This window comes from Mytilus edulis, chromosome 2 (assembly GCF_963676685.1).
Source record: "Mytilus edulis chromosome 2, xbMytEdul2.2, whole genome shotgun sequence".
In the NCBI taxonomy this organism is placed as follows: Eukaryota; Metazoa; Mollusca; class Bivalvia; order Mytilida; family Mytilidae; genus Mytilus; species Mytilus edulis.
This window is the reverse complement of record NC_092345.1, coordinates 780,859-786,555: the sequence shown is the minus strand read 5'-3', so window position 1 is coordinate 786,555 and position 5,697 is coordinate 780,859.

The following is a 5,697-nucleotide window of genomic DNA, read 5'->3' as shown; positions in this document are numbered from 1 at the left end:
GTGTCCTTACAAACAGCGGTATATTGCTGGGTCTTCCAAGTGCTCCACAAAGCCTCTTTCTAAATTATTAACATCCATTTTATCAGCAATCAAAGACGGGCTTCAAAGTTATTGTGAAACTGCCTATTCTAGAGGTGGCGTGAATCAGATGTGGATACTTAAAAATTCCAAAGATCTTTTAGAGTACATACAATCTAACTCTCTTTCATCTTGTAACAGTATTAAAACATTTGACTTCTCTACTCTTTACACAAGTATTCCACATTCCAAACTTAAAGACAAATTAAAACAGTTGGTATTACTTTGCTTCATAAAAAAGAATGGCCAACGTAGATACAAGTATCTTGTCTTAGGGAGGGATAAATCCTACTTTGTAAAGAATCACTCTGATTCAAACAAAAAATTCTCTGAAACCGATATTATCAAGATGCTTGATTTCTTGATTGACAACATATTTGTTACGTTCGGAGGACGTGTTTTTCAACAGACTGTCGGCATACCAATGGGAACAAACTGTGCCCCTCTACTTGCTGACTTGTTTCTTTATTATTATGAGGCTGACTTCATGCAGGAACTTCTTAGGAAGAAAGATAAGAAGTTAGCAATAGCCTTTAACTCTACTTTCCGCTATATATATGACGTTCTTTCACTAAACAATTCAAAATTTGGTGACTATGTGGAACGCATCTATCCCATCGAATTGGAGATAAAGGATACTACAGATACAGTTAAGTCAGCTTCATATCTTGACTTACATCTAGAAATTGACAATGAGGGTCGGTTAAAGACAAAACTTTACGACAAAAGAGATGATTTCAGCTTTCCAATTGTGAACTTTCCATTTCTAAGTAGCAACATTCCAGCAGCACCTGCATACGGGGTATATATCTCTCAATTGATACGATATTCCCGTGCTTGCATTTCCTATCATGATTTTCTTGATAGAGGGTTACTGCTCACAAGGAAGCTATTAAATCAAGAGTTCCAAATGGTGAAGTTGAAATCATCCCTTCGTAAATTTTACGGACGCCATCACGAGTTGGTTGACCGTTATGGAATAACCATTTCACAAATGATATCGGATATGTTCCTCACGTCGTAACTACAATCCCCTTCCCTTTCATGAATTTGACCTACCGAATTAGACTATTTACCGGATTTGTAATCACATAAGCAACACGACGGGTGCCGCATGTGGAGCAGGATCTGCTTACCCTTCCGGAGCACCTGAGATCACCCCTAGTTTTTGGTGGGGTTCGTGTTGTTTATTCTTTAGTTTTCTATGTTGTGTCATGTGTACTATTGTTTTTCTGTTTGTCTTTTTCATTTTTAGCCATGGCGTTGTCAGTTTGTTTTAGATTTATGAGTTTGACTGTCCCTTTGGTATCTTTCGTCCCTCTTTTATACAAATGGTATTTATGGATAGCTAACAGATTACTCTTTCAAATTAATGCAATGTTAGTATTATGCAACAATTATGTAATTAATTATAATGTTAACTGTCTACAAAATTGTACAAGAAATTTTCACTTTCAATTGAAATTAACTCCTCCATGGATACCTCGAGAGGGTTGATTTTATTATATGTTCCCTAGCCATTATTAACAACAGGGTGTCTCAGATTTTGAATAGCATGTATAGATCAAATTTTACACCTTCAAATCAAACATTAACTACTGTTATGTGGTAAGGATTTTTACACTAATTACAGATTGATGAGAGAATGGAATATACAATACTGAATTTTAGACACCCTTTTGTAGCTCATATAAAAAAGATAAAGATCAATATAAATAATGTGGCGGGGTTAAACATGTTAGCAGTATCCCATCCCCCCTAACCTGGGACAGTGGTATAACCGTACAACATAAGAACGAATTATAAAAATCAGTTGAAATGGGCTTAACTCATCAGATGAACAAAAATACAAGTAGACGCGGCCGGGTACTTATACATCCCGCCAACAAAAGAAAAACAGTAGGAACAGATCTGAGAGTACTCGCTAGTTCAAAGCTACTAACAACTAATCAAAAAATCATGCATCTAAGACTAAACTATCATTCCGTACACATCCAACATCAAATGGATTTAGTGGAAAGACGTCTTAAACAGTCAGAGAAAAAACATGACTTGTGCAATGCCAAGTTACAGGTATCGACAGTTTGTAGATCCATGAATGTGTATATGAATATAACATACTAGTAATATTTAGTTTGCTTTTAATTTACTGATAACAAAATCAATATTTATACCAATAAAAACAATATTCAATGATCTTATTACAGTGTCGAATTCGAAATGTCGAAATCAGTGACGCTCATACCAAAATATTTATAAAGCCATATAACAGAAGTGGTGACTAACTACAGAAAAAAAACCCAAATACATTATATAAAACAACCTAGTCCAGCACATAAAAATACACAGCCGAGTTAGCCAAGGCCTCAAAGCACAAAGTGACGTCACATTTGAAATTCTAGAAAAGCACGCAAGTGTAGTCACATTTAAATTTCTAAAAATATTTCTCAAAAATAAGATAGAATTAGGATTGATTCAAGATTAGATGTTTTATACTGATATTGCATTTATTAATAACAATGAAAATTACAATCCTTATTAATATAAAATTGTAGAAGTATTTAGACAATTAATCGTATTATCTAGCTATGTCGGTGTTTCTTCTGAATCAATATGTAAACGAAATATATCGTATAAATTCCGTTGAACCAGACTAAAATCTAATGCAACACAAACGCTTTCAATTTGTCTTTTAGTTTGGAATGGGGAATATTTGTGTAAGAGTGTAGAAAAGTAAAATGTTTTGACACTGTTGCAAGATAAAACAGTCTCAGTGAATGCACTATAAAAGATCTTGGAGTTTTATAGTATCCACATCTAATTCACGCAACTTCGAGAATATGTAGTTTTACAATTTAGAAGCTTTGTTTTTAAATTTATGCTTATAAATTAGGAATAAGTTTCGTGGAGTACTTGACAGACCCAGAAATATACTGTTGTGTGAAAGACACTTATGTAGCTCATGTATCCAATGCAGTGACAGACGATACAGTTCTTAATCTCTGGTTGAAATCCGAAAAGAAACATATAACAGATGATTTCATCTGCAATAAGTGTCATGTGGGTATACGTTGAGTTTTCAATACCGATTTCATTTCGGTTTCCGAAATGTGAATTTGCAAACACACACGATGTTGTTTTGGGATTATTTGCCGGGACAACAGCATATTTGTCATGGAGTTAGGACAAGTGTGTTGCAAAATGTAAGTCTTTAAACATTAATGTAGGATGGGTATTGATGGACCCATTCAGTTTCAGAATCAGTAATTCTGATTTGTATCAACGACCTCACAGCCTCAATCAATTCAGAAAGATGATCTGCTTCTTCTTTCCAGAGTTTTACCTACTGCCTTGCAGAATCTTAGACTAAATTCATCGGGATTATGAACTTGTGTTCCCAATTGATAGATTTAGGCTGATGATATTTCGGACCTTTGGATAACATATTTATCAGCCGGATTATTTATAAATGATGGTATTTAGCACATGTGCAATCAGGCGGTTTCGACCAACACGTGTTTGCAACTGAAAATTTTAGTTGCAATTGTTTTGGTATGGTTATAATAATTATTTGGTACAGACTGATCTTTAAAAGAGGGAGGCATTTTTGATTGAACTAATTTATGATTAAGGTTATTTCCCAAGTTGACCTATGTTGGCAATTGAAAATTTAAGAAGTTTTTTTCCAATGAGAACTAATTTGAAAAGTCTGTGACTTGCAATATGCGAAATTATAGCTGTACGTTTGTAATGGTTTGAAGGAGGGTTTGTGACCGTGGTTTCCAAACAAAAGTTGTACAGTGAATTAAGTTGTGACAGGGATAATGAATAAAGCTTTGTGCGAATGTGATGACTATCTAACTGCTTTTGTATAAATGACAGCAAGTAATTAATAGAGACATCATGGAAAGTTTGTGATACAAATAGACGATGACCATGACTGCGTCTACGTCGAGGAGTAGAGTTGAAAATATTCATCACATTTACCGAGCTACATATAAATTCCTTAACACGTCTTAATTCTTTCATAAAATACACGAAATTTTTGGTAAAAAAATGTGACTGTACCTGTAGAAAACTTATAACATACAGGAACTTCTTAGGACGAAAGATAAAAAATTAGCAATATTCTTTAACTTTACGTTCCGCTATATAGATGATGTTCTCTCACTAAATAATACAAAACGTTGTAACTATGTTGAACGAATCTATCCCATCGACCTAGTGATAAAAGATAATACAGATATTATTGGGTATTAAACCAAACACTCCAAATGGTGCAGTTGAAATCATCCCTTCGTTAATTTTACGGATGCTATCACGAGTTGGTTGACCGTTATGGAATCACCGTTTCACAGCTGAAATAGGATATGTTCTTTAGTTTTCTATGTTGTGGCATGTGTACTATTGTTTTTCTGTTTGTCTTTTTTCATTTTTAGCCATGGCGTTGTCAGTTTGTTTTAGATTTATGAGTTTGACTGTCCCTTTGGTATCTTTCGTTCCCCTTCCTTTTGTCGTAACTACAATATCCTTTTCCTTTCACGCATGTGATCTACCGAATTAGACTATTTACCGGATTTATAAACGCGACGTGTGCCACATGTTGAGCATGATCTGCTTGCCCTTCCGGTAGAATCCGACGCATTGTGTATAGATTGGGTTACGATCTGTGCGCGTTAAGATCCGTTGCTACTATTCTTTGATGGATCCATAGGTGGCCAGTTACAAGGCTAGATTTCTATCCCTATCCAATCTACCCTCAATTGTGGAAGTGAAAGCAGAAATTTCTTCGACCTATGGCCTCCGTTACAGAAAATAACTATTGTTTAGATTGTTTTAAAATTTGTTCTTGTCCTGAACATACATTAAATATTTATTTCACTTTCAATGTTGACATTCCGTTCATTTGAATAACTTAACATATACAATGCACGCGTTATCCATTTCTAGCTAGTGGGTTAAATTGAGGTTCACGTGAATACGTATTGAATGAGATCGAAATATTCACTTGCAAGTGAATTATACATTATCAATGTTTCTTCGCGTATTTTGACAAAATTGAACCATGCTAAAAGCGAATTATTATTTCATTATTTCACTTTCAAAAATGAATGATTAATTTTGTTTTAGATTTTGTTTTAGATATTTCGTAGCTAGTGTGCCTTTAAAAGATACTTGGTATACAATCAATAAATTAAGACTAAACTATAAAGGATCATGCTTATTTGATATCAGAGACAAATAATGTTATCGACTGGAATAAAGTTTAATTCATCCTAAGAAATAATGTGGTAACAATATTTATCAATAGATTGTCAAAATTATTGGAATGCGCCCATACCTTTAGACATTATGTACACTGTAAATAAGTATTTTCGCTTAAAACTAAAGTTTCAGAAAATTGAAATAGTTCTCGCTGCGATATAGCTTTTTTGAGTTGATGCAGCATTAAACAATTACAAATCAATTAATCAAATAGACATAACAATCCAATTTTGCAGATATATGTATGTAATGATGTACAATTTTGTTATGCATCGTTTGCTTACATTGTGATGTTGTAACACTTATGTTATTGACGACATATTCTAAAAACTTCCTAAAATCATTGGACCATAC